Consider the following 13,151-nt stretch of genomic DNA (forward strand, 5'->3'; position numbering starts at 1 on the left):
TTTTTTTTTGGTTTTTCTCCGGTACTGGGAACCGAACTCATGACCTTGCGCTTGCCAGGCAGGCGCTTTTGCCACTGAGCTAAATCCCCAGCCCCCTGTTATTTTTAGTTTTGAGAAAATATTTTAAAATACTTTGAAAGTTATCTTATTCAAGTTTGATACCCCATTACCTTTTTTCCTGTATTTATGCCTTAGCTCAGCTCAGTCTAAAAAGATTTTGAATTTTGAATATTTAGCATTTTTAAATGAAATATATAATATAAAGTGATAGACTTTTGTTGAAGAAAGGAACTTTAGCAATTTTTATAATCTCTAAAAGTATTTCATAGCTGGGAAAGTAGGACTAGAACAAAGAGATCAGAAGACAATTGGTATGAAAACCTGTATTTCCTGGCATCACTTTGGTTTGTCTTTTACAACCTGCCACAATGTCCATAGCAATTTAAAAGCTAGTCTTGATTTTCTTTAGAATTAACCATGGAGTAGAAACAAGAATGGTCTGTTGGAAAATTCTTTTGAAATTTAAAAGTCTGAAAGATTATCAGAATATACTGAATTCATTGAGGAATGGCAGTGTTATTTTAGTTCTATCTTTATCAGTGATTAGATTGGAGCACTGAAAATTACTGCTGTTTTGTAGCAATGAAAAAAATAAATATCACAATGTTGACATATGAACTCTGATTCTCATACTTAAGCTATGTTTAATACAGTGATAGAAATTCTGCTAACTGGGGCATGCAGTTCCTCACTCACAGTGAATGTATTCATTATGTATCACAAATATTATGTATACATTCATTCTCCTACTCCCTTCATCCCTAAAACCCCTTCTCAGCTTCAAAAGGTCTACCCTGTTTCCTATCATCTTTTATTTTACTCTTTATTTATGGTTTGGGTTGCTTGTGTAAAAGAAATCATGCAATATTTAACCTTTTTCTGATTTATCTTATTTAACATTATGTTTTTAAGGTGCATCCATTTTCCTAAAAATGACTCAAATTTATCCTTCTTTATAATTTTTTTTGGTCTTTTTGAGACAGGGTTTTGCTATGCAGTTCAGGCTGGTCTTGAACTCACTTTATAGCTCAGGCTGTGCTCACACTCGTAGCAATCCTCCTGCTTCAGCAGATTTGCACCACCACGCCTGTCCCTTCTTTGTAATTGAGTAGTACTACATATATAAATATCACAGTTTCAAAATGCAAATGTTGATGTACATATAGGTTTTTTCTAAGATTTAAGCTATTGTGAGTTGTGCTGCTATATCACTTTGTCTTAGTTACTTTTCTTGTTGCTGAGACAAAATACCTGACTCCTAAAGATAAAGAGGAGAGGTTTATTTAGCTCACAGTTTGCAGAGGTTTTGGAGTACAGTCGGCTGGCTCCAGGGCAGGGTGGTGTGGCAGCAGACAGACATTGCAGAGGAGAAACATTTGATGATGGGCAGAAGGTAGCAAAGCAAGCAAGCGACCTTAACAGCTTCTTTCTGCCCTTTTTATACTCTATCCAGGCTACTGGCTTTAGGGCAGTGCCAAACCAGTCAGTGGATTAATCACATACCGTTATCCCAGCATCCCATAACTCTAGATTTAGCCACCTCTGATAACGTTCCACCTAGGAACACATGAGACTTTGTGGGGACATCTAGACACACATCATACTTGTAATATGGTGTTTTTAACTCTTTAGAAAGATACCTAGAAGGGAGGTAGTGGGTCAAATGGAAATTCTATTTTTAGTTTTTTGAGGAATCTCCCTACTGATTTCCATAGTAGTTGTACAATAATGATGTAGAAGGATTCCTTTTACCCGCTACCTCACTAAAATATGTTATTTGAATTCTTGTTAACAGCCTTTTCTTACTGGAGTAAGGTGGAATCTAGTGTTGCTTTGATTTGCATTTCTCTAATGGCCAGAGATGTTGAACATTTTTTCATGTACTTATTCATCATTTTCTTCTGAGAAATGTCTGTTCATTTTGATTGCCCAACTTTTGGTTGGGTCTGTTATTTTGAAGGATCTATTTTTTTTGAGTTTTTTTATATATTCTAAGAATTGGTTCCCTGTCCAAGGAGTACCTGGCAGAGATGTTTTCTTTTTCTATAGATTATTTCTTCACTGTACTGGTGTTTCCTTCGCTGTGCAGAGGCCTTTTAATTTGATATGAGCCCATTTGTTGATTCTTGGTGTTAATTCTTATACAACAGGGCTTTTGATCAGACAGTGCTGGCCTCTGCCTATGTTTTCAAGTGATTTGTCCATTTTATCTTCTAGCAGACTGTGTCTGCTTTAATATCGTTTTTTTTTAGTACAGCGTGAGAGATAAACATCTAGATTTAATCTTCTACCCCTGGATAAACCAGTTTTCCCAATACCATTTGTGAAAGAACCTATCTTTTTTTCAGTCTATGTTTTTGGTCCCTTTGTCAAAGATAGATAGCTGAATGTGCCTGAGGTTTTTTTTTAATGCATCTTCTGTTCTGTTCCATTGATCTGCGTGTCTGTTTTTATGCCAATACCATGCTTTAATAAAGAAATCACTATACTTTGTAATATAATTTGATACACAATATTGTAGTGCTTCCTGCTTTGTTCTTGTTGTCCAAGATTGTTTTTGCTATTCTAGTTCTTTTCTGGTTCCATATACATTTTAGGACTTTTTTTTCTAGTTCTGTGAAAGTGTTAGCATTTTGATTGGGATTGCATTAAATCTCTGTATCAGTTTTGGTAACATGGTCATTTGGACAATATTGGTTCTGCCTATTCAGGAGCGAGGGATGGTTTTCCATTTTCTGATGTCCTCTTTAATCTCTTTTCAGAATATGATAGTTTTAATTATACAGTCTTTCACTTTCATTGTTAGGTTAATTCCTAAGAATTTAATTCATTTTTGAAGCTATTATGAGTGTGATTGTTTTCCCAATTTCTTTCTAGGTGCATTTGTTGTTGGTGTAGAAGAAATCTGTTGATTTTTGTGTGTTTATTTTGTGCCTTGCTGCTTTGCTAAATTTGTCTATTAGTTCCTGGAGCCTTCTGTGGGGTTTTGTTTTTGTTTTTAGTTTTCTATGTAAAGGATCTTGTCATTTGTGACTACAGATCATATCATCAGTGGACAAGGATAATTTGACTTACTTTTATTTTTTCTTGTCTCATTGCTCTGGCTAAGATTTTGAATACTGTATTGAACAGAACTGGTGAGAGTAGACAACCTTGTCTTGTTCCTGATTTTAGAGGAAGAGCTTTCAGTTTTTTGCCATTTAGTATGGTGTTGGTAGTGTGTTTGCCGCAAATGGCTTTTATCAATTTGAGGTAAGGGCCTTCTATACCTATTTTTCTTCAGGGTTTTAAATTATGAATCAATGTTGGACCTTCCTTCTATTTGGGTGTTATAATACATTTGTTGATTTACATATCTTGGACCATTCTTGCGTTCCTGGGATGAAACTAACTTTGTCACAATATATGATCTTTTTAATGATTTGTTGTATTGTGTTTGCCAGTCTCTTCTTAAAGATTTTTACATCTATGTTTCTTAAAGAAACTGGCTGGTAGTTTTCTTTTTTTGTTAATTCGTTTTTCAGTTTTGGTATCAGGATAATGCTAGTTTCAAGCAATGAGTTAGGCAGTACTCCTTCCCTTTACTGGAAGAAGTCACATGACTCTAGCTGGTGATTCCTCAGTTTCTGTTTCCATACTGTGCTGGAATCTTCTGATTCCAAGGCTGCTGTCTCTTGACTGTTTACCATCTCAGGCTCTTTGCTTTGCTCCAGATGGAAAACCAAGTATGGCTTAGAGGCACATCCTTTCCTGGCTTCTAGGTGGGGAATGGAGGGTGTCAAGCTTCTTTCCTAGGAAGCTCAGCACCTGATGGTTGACAAGTGGTGGCTTTGGAGAGTGAGGTGGCTGTAAACTAGGACATCTTTCCTTTAACATCTCATCTGCCAGGCAGCTAATGTAGGTTTATTCTCAAGGAGACTGCAGTCTTAGTTTTTGGCTTGCAGGGTTTCCAGGTTTCTTCCTTGGACCTCCCACCACTGCAAGTCACAAGGCAACTAACAGCTTTTGGTGGAGTGACATCAGACCCCAGAGCAGAAAAGATGATGAGTCAGATTAAGTGGAAGTCTAAAATTCAGTGAACAACCATGTGAAAGCAATGTTATCTCACCAAAGTAAAGTTGCTTAATTCATCGACCAGCTGAGCTAATGAATGCCTTTATTCTGTGGTCAGTTGTCAACTTCTCATTTGAAGTGTTTCTGGCTTCAGAGTATGGGCACAACAGGATGTCTTTCTAGTTCCAGCACCAAGACCAACACCTGTCACATCAAAGATACAGAATTGCTCTTTAGTTTCTTTTTTAATCTAGGTCTTGTTACCTCCTACCTTGACCATTATAACTTCCATTTATCATCTTGCTCCCAAATCTCTCACCTGCAAGTGCAGAAGTGGATAATTGAAGCTTTTTTGCCTCTTTTTGGTGTGAAAATTGAATCTCGAGGCTTATGAATCGGCAGTTTTTAAAAAGAGATTCTTTCATATTTTTGTGCTTGAAGTTAAAATGTATTGTATCAAAGAAGGTGTTTCTTCCAGGGCTTGTCTTATGAGGTGTTATTCCAGGGCAAAAAGTTTTCAGTAGATAACTTTAAATCTGACCTCAGAGTTATATTCTTCTTCATTACATAATATTCTTGTTATAGTCAGTAGACCATTCATACATGAGGTCATTTAAGGTTAACTGGACACAGTGATCTTTCATTCATGCAAGTAGGGCTCATGAAGATTTTCTGCAAGAATTACAATATTGTGCTTTTAAAATGGAACACAGAAAATTTTCATTAGTTTTCAAATAATTTTTTTGGTTTGAGAAATTCGCCAGTGTCATAATTGAAAGAATAGCATGGAAAAGCTGATTTTTTTTTTTTTTTTTTGGTAAATGTAGATAATGTAGAATAAGCATTGCAGCTTTTTGTCAGTTCTAATGGATTAGTGACAGTTTTTGGGGAAGGATAGTATTATGTAAGATTCTCTTACTTAGTAGAGTCAGTTTGAAAAACCATATTAGAAACAAGGCCTCCAATACTCAAGATCTGCTTCACTTTTATTAGTCACACTAATTGCCTCTTACTACATAACAATTTACTTTAAGAATTATTTCTTAGGTTTCTTTAAATGTATTTTTAACATGAGAGCTTTCAAAAAGGGTCAGCATTTAAAGCCCTTGAATGTGTCCTGAAGTCTCTCCTAGAGTCTCTACAGCAGTCTATTCAGTACTTGATTTTTTCTTTAACCTTCTTTGTTCCAGGGCTCATATCTAATATGGGTTAAAATTCTTGATGCATTTTATTACTGTTTATTTTCCATTTAGTTTGTCACTTTCTGCAGCTTACATTGCAGATGCTATTTTTAAAACGTTAATAAATAAAATTGTATGCTGTGCATCATGATGTCTTGATATGTGTGTTGTAGAATAGCTGTCAAGCTAGTTAACATGTCCATTATCCTATAAGTTTGTTCTTTTGTGTGTGTGTGTATGCATGTGCACACACATGTGTGTGGTAAGAACTTTAAAAATCTATTCTCTTAGCAATTTTCAAGTATATAATGAGTTGTTATTAGCTATAGTCAGCGTGGTGTACAATAGATCTGAACTTATTTCTCTGTCAAATTGAAATTTTATGTCCTTTAACCAACATCTCTCAAATGCCTTCTTCCCCTAGATGTACAGTTTTTGAGCAGTGTAATATGTTAAATAGGCTTGTTTGGGTCTATCTCAGAAATGTAATAGGATTATATAATTAATATACAAAAATATCTTTTAAATTGATGAGAAAATCATGTTATTCAGTAGAAAATAAGGAAGGATTTAAATAGGTACAACACAAAAGAGTACATACAAATGTTCAATAAATATATGAACATATATTCTAACTCTGCTTGATAGTTAAGGGGATGTAAATTATATAGTCAGGTAGCAATTTTCATACATTATCTAGGCCAGACTTTAAAAGTATTACAATGCAGATTTCAGGGAAATGGCATTCTCCTATATTGTTGACAGAAGCATGAGTTTATATGACTTTTGAAAAGCAATGCAGGAATAGCTATCAAAATAAAAAGTATATACCCTTTGAGATAGCATTTTTTAAAGATTCTGTCCATTAGGAAAAAAAATCTGTACCTAAAAACAGATATGTATTAACCATATAAATATATATTATAACATTTTGGAGTTTTTAATAGTGACAAACACTACAAACAATTTGAATTCATCAAAACAGTAATAATTGAAAAAAATGTTATATACCCATATTATGGAATCTTCCAGAATGATTAAGAAAGAAAAAGTTACATTTACATATGTTTATCTAGAATGTCCATGTGCTCTTGTTAAACAAAAAAAATAGGTTTCAGAATGGTATATAAAGTATGGTACCAATTGTGTTTTTTGAAAAAATTTAGAGGTGGGCATGGTGGTGCAATCCTAGCACTTGGGAGACTGAGGCAGGACGATCACTACAAGTTCGAGGTCAGCCTGGGCTACAAAGTTCATGGCTAGCCTGAATTGCATAGTGAAACCTTGTCTCTAAAAAACTTTATCTATCTATCTATCTATCTATCTATCTATATATATATATTCTTTTTTTTTAAGAAAAAAAATGAGAAACAAAATTCCAAAACAATGTGATAGGAGGGTAACAATGGTTAATACATTGTGTATTGTTATTTTTAGTTACTCAGAGTACAATATATCAACATTTAATTATAAATTTATTTTATCTGTGTATTGTATGTCTATGTACCAAATGCTCTTAAGCTTAGGAGTTAGGTTGGGAATGGGGAGTCAAAAGATAATTTATTTTTTCTTTTTTATAGTTTTGCAGTTTTTCTTAGTCATAGTAAGCATATATTTGATGTGTAATATTAAAAATAACTAATAAAACTCCCATGTTTAAAATCAAACTTTTGCCAGGCATGGTTGCCCACACCTGTAATCCAGCACTTGGGAAACTGAGGCAGGAGAATTCCCACGAGTTCAAGGCCAGCCTGCATAGCGAGACAAGCTCAAAAAACGAAACAAACAGAAAAAAACCCCAAACTTGTTAAAATAAGGAATAGATGTGTTGAGATCTGTTGTAAGTTATAACTGCTTTTCACCAACCAAACTCATGAAAGCTTTTTGTTTAAGGATTTTGGGTTCCTTTGCTGGGATCTGAAAATTATTGGTTCTTCTGAGGTGTACTCATAGCCAGAGGTCATTCTTTGGCTTTATTTTATGTTTTGTGTTGTTATTGTTTTGCTGTGAACAGAACTCGTTATATAAGAGCAGCAAACACCACCAGTGAATTATAATTACTTAACACTGCCTCACAGATAAGCACCTTAAGAGGGTGAATTATGAATTGAAATTGGGTATTAAATTGTGATCTATTGGTCCATCAAAATATTCTGATATATGTCACTTATCATATTGCAACTTTCTCTGTATGTCATACTTTGTCCTTTCAGTATACTTGTTATTATAATACAGTTAAAAAGTTTATTTTATAACAAACCAAATGTGATTAATACAGAAAACTGAGAAACACTGAAGAACAAAGTATAAAACCCAAATCATCCATATTCCTTATTAAAGACACTTAAAATTTTAATATTTCATTTTATTTTAAAAACAATGTGACTAGGTAGAATTTATACACAATAAATATGCATACATATATATGATACAAATTTGCTAAGTTTCAACATACATATACTACCAGGAAGCATTATTATAGTCAGAATGTGGATCAGACAAATTCTCCTCCTCCTCCATAGTCTGGGAATCACTAGTCTGCTTTATAGGTTTATTTGAATTTTTTAGAATTTTATATAAGTTGAATCATATTATATAAACTGTTATGGTTACTTGCAATACTTAGCATAGTTATTATTTTTGTTGAGTAGTATCCAGCTGTCTGGTTATATTAAAATTTGTTTATCCATGAAATTGATGAACATTTGCATTATTACCATCTTGTATTCTGAACATCATATACAAGTCTTTTTATGGTCATTTGCTTTGTGTTTCTTGTGTATATACTTAGTGTATGTATATAAGCAGTTAGTATCACATAGTAGGTGTTTAACTTTCCAAGACACTGCCATTCTCTTTTCCAAAGTGATTGTGTCATTTTACATTTCCAGCAACAGTGCATCACAGTTTGTTTCTCCACGTTCCTGCCAGCTCTTGTTATGGTCAGTCTTTTGAATTTCAACTATTCTGGGTGTCTCATAATGATTTTAATTTGCATTTCTCACTGACTAATGATGTTAAGCATCTAGTTATGTGCTTATTTGCCATTTGTGTATCTTTGGTGAGGTTGTTCAAATCATTTTTGCTGACATTTTTGAGGGGGAAGTGTTTGTGATCTTTCTTTGAGTTTTGCTATTTCCTGTTTGTTTTTCTATTTCTTTATGTATTCTGTGTGCTAGAGATAAATTGTCCTTGGTTCTGATGTATAATCTTTTAGATGTATTATTGAATTCAGTTTTCTGTTATTTTATTGAGGATATTGTAATAATCTTCATCAGGTAATTTGACTTCTTGGTTTTTTTTCCTTGTGATGTCTTTGGCTTAGATGTTAAAGTGCTGCTTACTTCATAAAATATATTTGAAAGTAATCTTTTAACTTGTTATTTTGAAAAAATTCAAGAAGTATCAGCATTAGTTCTTTGAAGGTTTGGTAGAATTCAAGTGTGAAATCATCTGGTCTTGGGTTTTTCTTTGTTGGAAGGTTTGGCTACTTCAGTCTCTTGTTATTGATCTGTCAGGCTTTCTGTTTCTCACAGGTTCAGACTTGATAGATTGCATTGCTCTGAGAACCATTTCCTCTAGATCATATGATTTGTTGGCATATAACTGTTTATAGTAGTCCTGTATGATCCTTTTCCTTTCTGAGGCATGTGTTGTAATATTTTTGCCTTGGTTTTAAAATTTTATTTGCTTGGACTCAATCTCTCTGTCCCTTCCTCCTTCCCTCCCTTCCCTTGTTAGAAAACGTAGGGGTTTTCTGATGTTAATTTTTTAAAACAAATTTAGTTTTATGGATTGTTTCTGTGGTTTTTCTGTTCTCTAATTAATTTCTGTCTGATTTTTGTTATTTCCCTCCTTCTGCTATTTTTGAGCTCAATTTGTTGTTTTCTAGTTCCTTGCAGTGTAAATGTTAGACTATGTGCTTGAGATCATTATTTTTTTTAACAAATGCATTTTTTTGGGAGCAGCCAACATGGTGGAACGCAGGCAGCACAAGAAGCGGATCCAGCTTCAAATGCAGTGGATTGCCTTTTGGATTCAAAGTGGGCAAAAACCAAGAAAGGAGAAGAAGCTTTATTTACAACCAGGGAGTCTGTGGTTGACTACTGCAACAGGCTTTTAAAGAAACAGTTTTTTTCACCAAGTACTTAAAGTAATGAAAATGAAGCATGATAAAGATATAAAAAAAGAAAATGATGAAGGAAAAACTTAAAGTGGAAAAGAAGAAAATAAAAAAAGCAAGAAAGAAAATACAAAGGAAGAAAAGACAAAAGAGGAAAAAGAGAAAAAAGTGATGGTGAAAAGGAAGACTCCAAATAGGAAGAAACCTTGGGAACTCCCAAAGAGAAGGAAACTAAGAAAAAATTCAAACTTGAACCACATGATGACCAAGTTTTTCTGGACAGCAGTGAGATTTATGTGTGGATCTGTGACCCAGTTCACATTAAAATGTTTGTCATGGGATTCATTCTTGTGATGGCAGTAATAGCAGCCACCCCCTTCCCACTTTGGCCAACAGAAACGAGAGTAGGTGTTCATTACCTCAGTGTGGGCGCAGGCTGCTTTGTAGTCAGCATTCTTCTTCTTGCCTTCTGTTTCGCATCGTGGGGCTATAACTGGAGGAAAGCACCACTTTTGGTTCTTGCCTAATCTGACTGCAGATGTGGGCTTCATTGACTCCTTCAGGCCTCTGTACACATATGAGTACAGAGGACCAAAGCAGACTTAAAGAAAGATGAAAAATCTGAAACCAAAAAAGAGCAGAAGTCTGACAGTGAGGAAAAGTCAGCCAGTGAGAAAAAGGAAGACGAGGAAGGAAAAGTAGGAGCAGGAAATCATGGGATGGAAGGCTCAGGTGGAGAACAGCATTCAGGCACAGACAGTGACAGGAGGGAAGATGACAGATCCCAGCACAGTACTGGAAATGGGAATGATTTTGAAATTATCACAAAAGAGGAACTGGAACACTAAATAGGTGGGGATTGTGAAGAGGAAGAGGAAGAAGACAATGATGGAGAAACACCTAAATTTTCACATGAAAAATCATAATCTGAGTAATCTGGGGACTGAATAAGTGCAAGAGGTTGGACTTTCTATGTTGGCAGATCATCATAATGTATGTGTGGCATTTGTAGCTTTCTTTAACTCCATTTACTGAAAATATTTGACAGCCAAGAAGTTCTATTTGGTCCTTCATTTTATAGAATATTATTGTACTATTATTGGTACAGGCAAATGCCATTAATAAGTTTTATGCATTTGATAATGTTACAGTAAGTAGGTCTCATTTTGATAGTTATCAAAGATACATTTTCCACATGACCTTTACATTAAGGGCATTTTTGGTAGTTATATGTCTTTTTTACTGTTAGATTAATCAAAATAAAAGGAATAAACTCCAACATTTCAGATTATTCATAGTTTATGTAGCCATTTCACAGTTTCTTTAGGTTAAAATACTTAAACTCATTGTTCTTGATAGTTATACTTTCGTTTTTCATTATAAAATTCTACCAGGAAATTTCTTAACGATTCTGAGTTAACAGTGTTCAAATTTTGATGGGAAAAGGCCAACTAGTAACAGTGCAGGAACATTTTTGATTTAGCTACAAATTCTCCTTTACAGCTTAGGAAATCCAAGCTAAGTTGTACTCTTGATTCAGAGAAAGATGGTCATCTCCAGCAGGAACATGAAGAGCTGTGGTTGGAAGGTGGTGGCTCTTCTTCCCCAACCCCTTGTAATAACGTAAAGCATATTCTGTACATAATTTAAAATAAAACATTTTATTTAAAAAAAAGGAATTTTGGAGTGAGTGAGTGCTCCAGGAGCTGCTGGACCCACAGTTTGAGTCCGTGCTTTGCTCACACCTCCACGGTTCCCAGCTGAAACTTGCAGAGAGAGCCAGGTATTACCCATCTACTTCCTGAGGGCAGAGCGGGCAACCCAGGACCCTGCTGCCATTACAGACTGAGTCTCTCTCCTCCCTGCACCTGCAGCAGTGAGGAGGTCCTCACTCAGAAGCCTCAGGGACTTCTCTGGCTGGGGGCGGGGCGTGTAGCCTCTCCTAGCGCCCACGCCCTGCGTTGAGTGAGCCAGTGCTCTGGGAGCTGCTGGTCTCGCGGTTCGAGTCTGTGCTTTACTTTCACATGGTCCTCCTAACGGGTCAAAGGCACGGGCAGTCTGTGACTGCTACCCATCCAGCCTGCATCTGTTTGCTGTATGTGAACTGACTGGAGACACAGAATCAGGTGGTTCACAAACTGTGGACCCTGCAGTTTGTGTCTGGATTTTGCCTGTACACTGAACTGCCTGGGGACATAGGTCCATTGGACCGAGGTTGTCACACCAGTGCAACCTGAGTCAGGTCGTGCACGTGCCCTGAACTGCAAGGGGACACTGGATCAGATGGTCGGCCATCAGCTGACACCAATGCCCATGTCTGAGAACGGGGATAACTAGATACAAATCAAAAACTGCTGGAAAACCTTAGACTAGTAGTGCTTCTCAGAGGTCACTCAGGGGCAAACCTGAGCAACAGGAAAGCTAGTGACCAACAGGGACACTAGTGGCTTTGATGTGCAGCTACTGAAGAGGGAAACTGAGCTTTCTGCATCTGGTAGCAAACTAAAGAAGAACTAAAACACAATCCCAAAACTCCACCCCACTCAGAACAAGTCCAGGAGACATCGACATAGGAGAACTTGGTAAACACATGCCTGAAATAGCTGAAATGATTGCAATGGAAGTAAAGAAACAACTCCATAAGGCCATAGAAGAGACGAGATCAGAAATAATCTCCCAGGCAAAAAGTGAAATGACAGTAATACTGAAGGAACAGCTCAAAAAGTCTGAGGAAGAAACATAAGAAAATAGAACAAAGGCAATGGTCAGAAGCATTCAATGAAAAATATAGAAAGGACTTGAACACATGAAACAGATTCAGACAGACTTCCAGGAAAACAAAGCTTCCATTGAAAGCTACCAAAACTGCCTGAATGAAGCTGAAGATAGAATCTCAGATTCTGAAAAAAGCATGGCAGCTAGCGACCGTGAAAGAAAGGATCTCATAAAATCAACAAGGATCCAGGAAAAGCCAATTCAACAGCTGCAAGATGAGGCTAAGAGGAATAATGTATGACTTATAGGAGTCAATGAAACAGCTGGAAGCAACACAACTGACATAAAAAGATTATTTGCAGAAATAATAGCAGAAAATTTCCCAAGCATGGAAACAGAACCTGATATACAGGTAAATGAGGCTCCAAACAACCACAACCAAAATAAAACTATACCTAGACATAAAATAGTCAAGTTCCCAGATGTCCAGCAAAAGAACAGAATATAAAAGCTGCTAGAGAAAAGAAACAGATTACCTATAAAAGGAAGCCCATCAGAATCATGGCAGACTTCTCAGCACAAACCATCCAATTGAGAAGAGCTTGGAGTGAAGTATCACAGGTCCTAAGACAGAACAGCTTCCAACCAAGACTGATGTACCCTGCCAAAATATCCCTCAAATTCAACAGAGAAATAAAATAGTTTCACAACAAAGAACAATTGAAGAACTTCATGAGCACCAAGCCAGCATTACAAAAAGTACTAAAAGATATTCTAGACAGAGAAAAATCTGACCGCAACTTCAAGAACAACAGTAGGAATGAAATGGCAAGAAGAGCAAGCAAGTAAACAGGTAGAAAAAGTAGGACACCAACACAAGTAAATAACATGACAATGATAAATCAATACATATCGGTTATAACTATAAATGTAAATGGCCTCAATTCTCCAGTCAAAAGAAACAGACTGGCACAGTGGATTAAAAAATAAAATCCAACAATATGCTGTATACAGGAAAC

At 35.9% G+C, this 13,151-nt stretch overlaps 1 protein-coding gene and 1 pseudogene across 1 annotated transcript in view; both read left to right on the plus strand.

Moving 5' to 3' along the window:
• Vwa8 (von Willebrand factor A domain containing 8) overlaps positions 1–13,151 on the plus strand; it is a gene marked incomplete at its 5' end in the record, with an annotated part of 371,699 nt that overhangs the window by 18,926 nt on the left and 339,622 nt on the right.
• On the plus strand, positions 9,166–10,614 carry LOC102024497 (annotated as a pseudogene).

This window comes from Chinchilla lanigera, unplaced genomic scaffold (genome assembly GCF_000276665.1).
Source record: "Chinchilla lanigera isolate Chin_1 unplaced genomic scaffold, ChiLan1.0 scaffold00117, whole genome shotgun sequence".
Classification (NCBI taxonomy): domain Eukaryota; kingdom Metazoa; phylum Chordata; class Mammalia; order Rodentia; family Chinchillidae; genus Chinchilla; species Chinchilla lanigera.